General features: G+C 40.0%; 1 long non-coding RNA gene across 1 annotated transcript; it reads right to left on the bottom strand.

The window, feature by feature from the left end:
* Positions 1 to 239: 239 nt before the first annotated feature.
* LOC105862027 (uncharacterized) lies at positions 240 to 7,730 on the bottom strand. Its single transcript, XR_001149850.3, has 4 exons — positions 7,516 to 7,730; positions 7,207 to 7,252; positions 1,660 to 1,791; positions 240 to 763 (listed from the first exon to the last, which is right to left on the bottom strand). It is a non-coding gene; the product is annotated as an uncharacterized LOC105862027 (long non-coding RNA).
* Positions 7,731 to 8,585: the final 855 nt, after the last annotated feature.

The following is an 8,585-nucleotide window of genomic DNA, read 5'->3' as shown; positions in this document are numbered from 1 at the left end:
CGGGGCATGGGAGGCGGCTGGGAGCTGCTGAGGAGGAGACGCTGGAGCAGCAGGCAGGTCCAAAGCCATAAGGACCTGACCCTCTTTGCTGACTTCTACCACTGCCCATCACTCCAGGTACCGAGGCTGTCACCAGTGTCAAAGGCAAAAGCAACATCTTTTTCTTTATGCTTGGATGCAGATCAAGGAATATCAATGGAGAAAAACTGCAGAGCGATGTAATAATGGCTACATTATCACCCAGGATGTCATACTTTATATAGGCAAAAGACCACAGAATAGCCAAGTCTCGTTCCAGTCTCAGGACCCATTGGCTGACTCTCCTGAGATGGGCAGGGCGATTTCAAGGATATGTACCTCCGTGTTAAATAAGCCAGATGCAAAGCTATCCCTGAATCTGCCTTCTTGAGTTCAGAGATCTGTGGTTTGAGTTCTTGGGGAAACTGCCTTTTTCTAAAGATAATGCTAAGTTTAGCTCAAAGGTCAAGGAAGGAAATGTCAAGTTGGGAACGCCCTGGAAAGTTCTTGGAGTCATGCTCTCTCCTTACTGCGATGCAAGCCGATGGCTACTTTCCCTTCTTTCTTCATTGTGCTCTGGTTTGGTCCCAGGAACACGCCTTTGGAGACAGTCTGGACCAGCAAGCCCGGCTCTTACAAGGGCTTCCTCTGTGTCAAAGATTCCAACTTAGGCTCGCACACCCAGGCCTCCAGGGAAGCCCGCCCCAGGGACCTTCCACGAGTGCCTGAAAGCTTCGGGAGCCACCTAGAACCAAAGCATCGTGGGAAAAACACATGAGCAAACAAACTCAGACAGCAATTCATCCCACCACTGGATTTCTTCTATTCTTTAAAGCTTTTCTTTTCTCATTACAGAAAAGTAAAATCTGTTTACTGCTAAGATCTTGGAAAACATAGAAAGAAGCAAATAAAAATCACCTATGAGTTTATTATGTTTTTTATAATGTGGGATAAATCTTTTCAGTTATTTTTTAACTATAAAATATATCCATTTTCTCTTTTACAGAAATACGTATTGCTTATATAAATAAATATGTTATTACAGAAAGCATATAACAGAAAGTGGATCATGTTGCCTAGATGATATCCATTGTCCACTATCCTAATAAGGGTCTGTGTATTTTCTTAATCATTTATGAGTCCTTCCTATATGAAGAGGACCAATCCTTTATTGGTTGCATATGTCGTGGCAGAGCACAGCTCTCTCAATAGCGGTCACTGTGGGCAGGACAGACTTTCTTAGAAGGCTTAGAAGGGATTGTGTAAAGTGCAGATATTTGGACACTTGACTTAACTAAATCATAAATGCAGGCAGAATAAATAGTACATAAACCTATGTTTTCAGTAGGACTCCAATTTTTAAATATGTAATTTTTAAAGTATATAATTATAATATTTAATAACATTTATTGAGTCCTTATAATCAATATAGCACAGTACTAAGTAATTCACAACTATTATCTTATTAAATTGTTCTCAGTTACAAGATAAATATTATTCTCACCATTTTACAGCTGGATGAATTGAAGTTCAGAGACGTTAAATTAAACTTACTCAAACTCATAAGATTAATGTCAAAGTCAGAAGTAGAACCATGTTCACTTTATCTCCAAAGCCCAGATATTTCAATATTATACTCACGTGTCTTCAGAAGGACTGGATAGAACTGCAAGAAGTACTAAGGAGATCTTCCTGAGGTCCACACGGCTAGAAATGATAGGATTTTGATAGAAGAGAGTCTAATGTCTAAGGGTGTAGGCTTCAGAATTCCACCTGCAATATTTAAATCTTGGCACACTGTTTCATTGCTGGTGTTTGGGGGGAAGTCACTTAACCTCTCTAAGCCTCACTCCCTTCCAATGTAGAGTAGTTGTAAGAATTAAATGATATAATCCATGTAGAGTCACAGTGCACTGTCACAGAGCAAATTCAATAAACAGTAGCTAATATTTTTCAGTATTTCCCCAAATTTCTCAATGAGCATGTATTTTATCTTTACTTATCGGAGTGTGAAGGTAGGGTTTAGTTTGGTTTTAACTCTAATAGTGAATACATACACATTAAGTGGCAATATTGAATTACATTAAACCGTTTCCTAATTTCTCTGATAAATAATTGCATGCATGTTTAAGAAAACTAACAAGATTTTTATTTGTAGTTGAAAGTCCAAAAATTCAAGAGCAGACCTTTTCATATTCCAAGCAAACTTAACAGAGCCAGATGGAAATCATGTTCTCTAGCACAACATTTTTGCCAGAGTTACTCAGGTACTCCTTGAATGCCAACCACCATTCTACATCGTGTAAATGTGCTCTGTGACAGTGTTTTTCAGAGTGAATTCTTCACCAACCCCAGAGTCCTTTGCTCAAAATGCAGATTCCTGAGTCCCAACTCTCATCTAGTAAGTGTGAATCTCAGGAGATGGGCTCCGGGAAACTTCTTTTTTTTTTTTCTTTTTTTAAACTTCTTCCCCTGGTAACTCTTACACATGCTGACATTTGCAAATCACCACTGCAGGAAATCCAAACTTGATGGAAGAAAATGGGAGGTGGGTTCTGAGTCTAGTTCTAACCAACCAGCTGTGTGTCCTTGGGAAAGCCCCTTCCACTCACCCCATCAGTTTCTTCTGTCTCATGAATCCAAAGGCTTCCCCATTTCTTCCAGGAATATCGTTCTTTCTACACATGTAAAAATGTATGGTGCACAGAATAGTGGGCAAACGCTTCATGGAGATGAAACCAGACATAACCAAAAGGAAGAGTAGGGATTCATTTGACAAAGGTTATTGAGTATTCCAGCAACAATGAGCACAGCTAAGGTTGGAGTGGCAACGAGACAGCATTCCTGATCCGGATCATCAGCTTCTCATTGGAAAGTAGATGAAGGCAAATGATGCGTAAGGACATAAAATAGCCTTGAATGTCAGGATAGAAAATTGTTATTTTTTTAAGTAGGCAACCAGTGATCATTGGTAGCTGATAAACAGGGGGCTGGCATAACAGAAGTGCTGTTTTGGATGTCAGGAAATGTATGAGGCTGTGGCAGAATGGCCATTTAGGAGGCTCCTAGGAAGTCTGGTAAAAGAATGACAAGGGCATAAATCAGATTGGTAGTGGAATACAAAGAAGTGATTAAAAAAGAGTTGAAAACTTCCAGTTTCAGCTCTAACAAAGAAAGAGCTTAGAAGTCATCACCTCCAACTTTACAACAAGAAAAACCTAGACAAACTGAAAATCAATGACTTTTCATGGATTTTTATGGACTTTTCAGAAAACTGAGATCACAGAGAAAATCCCTGAATTTGAAGTGATTGGCACATCCAGACAGTCTCAGCAGAGATCCACTTACCTAGAGCAAAAGATGCTAGAGCCATAAAGTAGTAGGAACACTTAAATGGTAAACTTGAGGACATTCTTGAGGCAGAGAATGAACTAGCCCGAGAGTGGAGAACACTGTCTGTCAGCAGTGTAGGTGTGGGAAATACTTTCATAGGTCTTACCTCCAGAACCCATCAGGTTCTCATGATGAAGAACCGAATATGATCTCCTCATCACTCAGGCAGGAAAAAAGGAAGAGTAATCACAGTGAAACAAGGCCAGAGAATTCTCTAAAATGAAAGCCTACTCTCCAGGACAAAGACTTTACAGAGCCCTATCCCACCCAGGGGATGGGAACTTCTTCCACTCTAGCCCATGTTAGACTTCCAGTCTCACCTAAGGAGGTAGGGATGAGAGAGGGATAAGAAACTCTTGTGAATGTCACCGGTCCACTTAAAACTGAGATTTTATCATAAATTCATGAACACCCTCCCTCCTTAACACTCTTCTACCACCTGAACTGGACTCCAGTATAATAATAGCATATTAGAGCTGAAAGAGCTGCAATACCCAGACATTATCTGAGTAGGAGTTCTTAGAAAAGCCCAAAGTCAACAGGAGAGAGAAAAATAAGAACACTGAAAGAATTTTAAACCTCTGTAACCTATAGCTACAGCAAACAATACAAATATCACATTATCTAGCCAGATTAACTTAAAGCTTCACACTAAAATCTTATTTACTTCCATTTCTATTAATTGATATGTCTGGCTTTCAACCAAAACTTACAAGTCAAAAAAGGGAAAAAAACTGAAAATATAATGTATGCATCAGAATCAGACTAAGATACAGAAGCAAGCTTTGAATTTTGAATCAAACTGGGAATTTAAGATAACTATGATAAATATATTTAGGGCTCTAATAAAAAAAAAATACAACATGAAAGAACAATATATACCTAAGTAAATAGAAAGAAGAAAACTCTAAGAATCAAGATGCAAGAAATCAAAAACATTATAATAACTCTTTTTATTTTTTAAATTATAAATTGACTTAAAATAATTTCACTTAAAGCAATAATAGTGACAATGTATTGGGCAATTATAGCACATGGTTAAATAAAATGAATGACAGCATGTCATAAGGGACAGCAGGGAAGAAATGAGAATACTCTGTTATAAAGTACCTGTACTACATATGAAGTGCTATGATATTATTTAAAAGTGAATTTAGTTTTGAATGTATTTTACAAACTCCACAGCAATCAACACAATTTCTTTTAAAAGAAGTATAATTGATACATTAAGGGAAGAGATAAAATGGAATTATACAAAATGTTTTATTAAAACCAGAGACAGCAGAAAGGGAAGAAAAAGAAAAAAAAGAAAAAAAAATAGAAAACTGTTACAAACATGCTAATTATTAATCCAAGTATGCCAATAATCACTTAAATGTGAATGATCTAAATACACCATTTAAAAGACAAAGATTGTCAGAGTAGATTTTTTCAAAAACTCAAGACCCAATTCTATGCTGTTTATAAGAACCTGCTTTAAATATAAAGACAAGGCTAGATTAAAAGTCAAGAAACGAAGAAAGGTACACCATGCTAATACCAATCAAAAGAAAGTTGGAATAGCTGTATTAATTTCAGAAAAAGCATATTTCAGCGCAAAGAAAAATATTAGGGATAAAGAGGAGCTTTACATAGTGACAAAGGGTCTCTATGACATAGAGACATTGATATGTCTCCAAGAAGACATATCAATCCTAAATATGTATATACCTAATGACAAAAGCATCAAAATATGTGAGACAAAACTGCAATTAAAATAGACAAATCATTATTATAGCCGAAGACTTCAATATCTTGTTTTTAATCAATTAATAGATTGGGCAGAAAATCAGCAAGGATATATTTGGCCTGAAAGCACTACCAATCAAATTGATGCAATTGACATTTATAGATTATTCCATTTCAAAACAGCAGAATATATGTTCATCTCTAGCTCACATGGAACATTCACTAAAATAGACCAAATTCCAGGCCATAACACAATACCTTAACAAATTAAAAAAAAATAGAAATCATACAAAATATGCTCTCAGACAATAATGGACTTAAACTAGAAATCCCTCATACAAAGATAGTAGGAAAATCCCCCAATTTTTGGAGATCAGACAATATACTCCTAACTAATACATGGATCAAAGAAGAATTCTCAATATAAACTTTAAAAATATTTTGAACCAAATAAAAATGAAAATACAACTTATCAAAACTGTGACATGCCACAAAAGTGGTGCTTAGAGTGAAATTTATAGCATTAAATACATATACTAGAAAAGAAGAAAGATTCAAAATCAATAATCCAAACTTTCACCTTAGGAATCTAGGGAAAGAAAAGTGATTTAAGCCCAATGTGAGAAGAAAGAAAAAAAGCATAAAAATTAGATTAGAAGTGAATAAAATTGAAAACAGGGAAACAGTAGAGAAAATCAATTAAACTAAAAGCTGGTTCTTTGAAAAGAGCCATGGTTAGCCAGGCTAGGCAAGGATAAAAGAAATAAAATACAAGTTATTAATATCAGAAATGAAAGCAGGGTCATCACTACTGATCCAATGGACAAAAAGAATGACAAGATTCCAAATTTAAAGAATGGTATGATCTATTAAGTGAAGGAGAGGAAATAGCCAGTGTGGCTAACAAGACGGCCATTTTATTGACAGCTGGCTGACTCTGGATGGGGCTGAGACGGATGCACGCATGCGTGGGAAGGGGCTGCTGAGACGGATGCATGCATGCGTGGGAAGGGGCTGCTGAGACGGATGCATGCATGCGTGGGAAGGGGCTGCTGAGACGGATGCATGCATGCGTGGGAAGGGGCTGCTGAGACGGATGCACGCATGCGTGGGAAGGGGCTGCTGAGACGGATGCACGCATGCGTGGGAAGGGGCTGCACAAACAGGCCGGCGCGGGAGCAGCCCAGCTGCAGGGCCTCGCGCTCCCGGCCGGAGACGCAGCCAGCGGCACGATGGCAACTTCCAAGGTGAAAGTGGCTGGTGCTGCCCAGCGGCTTAGCAGCAGGTTTGCCTTAGCACCTTCAAATCCCTCAAATACATAGGAATGCATGTGAAATAATGAACTCGCTATCTATGTGCAGTTTTAAGGAAGGCTCCTAGACAAGCCCTCCTACCAAAGCAAAGGCTGACCCCAGGGCCCTGCTGTGTAGGGATTAAACAGCCACCTCGGCCAGTGAAATCAGGTATAATAAGGAACTAATTTCAGTATCCAAAGGAGTTCCCTGTGAGGTGGGTCATAGCTGCAGGAACGTCTCAGAAATATTATAATAGCCCCCTACAAGGATGGCACTGTACCTCCTCATGACGCTGCTGGGCAGAGGAGCAATCACCTCCCAGGGGCTGAGGAGCGCACGCCAGGTCCCCAGCAGGAGTTGTGTCAGGGCATTCGCGCGCTGCGTCACACCCAGGACACGGCGCGTGGAGGGACAGGAGGCGGAGTCCCAGTGGTGTGGACTGGGTGAGCAAGAACACAGTGGGAGCAAGACTTCATGCCACAAGCAAGACGTGTGTTCTAGCCCCTGGCTTCAAGCAATTTAGTTATTATTGTATTGTTCATTTTAAAGATAAGGAAATAGGTCAGAGCAATTACTTAATGTAGCTAATAAAGTCATATAACTATTAAGTGATAGAGCTAGTTAAGATTCTCTGATATGAATTAAAATTCTCTGTCTCTATCACCATGTGGACCTTCTACTATTAAGTCACGGTGCCTAGTCATCTTTGTAAGCTGCCGTTTTCCCCAGCACTAAGTTCCTTCATCCAGCATGCTGAAAATCACACTAATACCTGATCATGAGCAGGCACATGGTAACTTCTCTGGAGTCATTTATTCCTAAAATGGGAATAACAATAACAATATCAACATTACCAGTTGGGAATATGATACCCTATTCACTAAATTAATTCTAAGTAAAGAATACTTTTCAAAATCTAAAAGGCTATCCATATATTTGAGTAAAAGATTTCATAAAGATGTGTATCTTGGAAGCATAAGAGATGCATGTAGTAATGAGAGCTGTAAATATCAATAAACTCTGCATAGGAGAGAATTTGAAGTTCATAGAGAAAAAATAAAGCAGCAAAGGAATCACTCACAGTAGGTGGTGGGAAATCTGGGCTGTATATCATAGGGCCGTGTTCCCTAAACTTTTGGGCACCAGAGACCAGTTTCGTGGACAACAGTTTTTCCATAGATGGACGGGGCCGTGGGATGGTGTGGGGATGAATCGAGGGCATCACATTCACTGTGCAGCCAGACCTCTCTTGCAGCCGCTCCCAGCGCCAGCACCGCCGCCTCAGCGGCACCTCAGGTCGCCAGGCATCAGGTTCTCAGGAGGAACGCTCTATATCCCACGCATGCGCAGTCTACAGTAGGGTTAGCACTCTTACGAGAAGCTAACACTGCTGGTGTTCTGACGGGAGGCGGAGCTTATGTGGTGACGTGCACGATGGGGAAGTGTGATGGGGAGTGTCTGTAAACACAGATGAGGCGTCGCCGCTTGCCTGCCACTCACCTCCTGCTGTGTGGCCCAGTTCCTAGCAGGCCATGGACTGGTACTGGTCAGTGGCTCAGGGGTTGGGGACCAGAGTTATAAGGGAATCCAAGAGCAAGACAGTCTCAAGAATGCATGGAAACTCAATATTGAAAAAAAAAAAAACAGCTCAATGAAAGCAAAGTAACTATAAGTGGCTGGAAGGAGACCATTGGTCATCTTGATGAGAGAATTATCAAGGAAGTTGTTGGCATCGACCCCAGACTTCATGGAGCCAAAGTTGGCTTTGGGTATGTATAGCAGATGGCATGAATGACACAAAACTTGAAGCAGGGACCACACGTTATCTGCTTAAGTATCTGAGCAATGAAAGGAAGAAACAGTAGTAGTAAAGGGAAGGAACAGTTTTCTTTACAGCTGATGAGATCTGTGCAGGAAAAGAGTAGAGATGCGAAAAACAGATGGACTTGGCATTGAAGCAGAGCTACCAGACACTGAGAAAGAATGGGATCTTGAGCATAAGCAGGGGTGTGAGTCAATCACCTGGAGACAGAGCTGTGTTATGATGGAGAATGAGGTGGGTAAAGTTACAGAGATGGTTCCTCTTACTATATGAAACTTACAGCAGATTTCCCATTGGGTAGATATTTCAGGAGTAAGCTGTATACCAGG

The sequence above is a fragment of the Microcebus murinus genome, chromosome 18, assembly GCF_040939455.1.
Source record: "Microcebus murinus isolate Inina chromosome 18, M.murinus_Inina_mat1.0, whole genome shotgun sequence".
Lineage (NCBI taxonomy): Eukaryota > Metazoa > Chordata > Mammalia > Primates > Cheirogaleidae > Microcebus > Microcebus murinus.
Note: the sequence above shows the minus strand (reverse complement) of the source record. Positions and strands in the feature narration are given on the sequence as shown.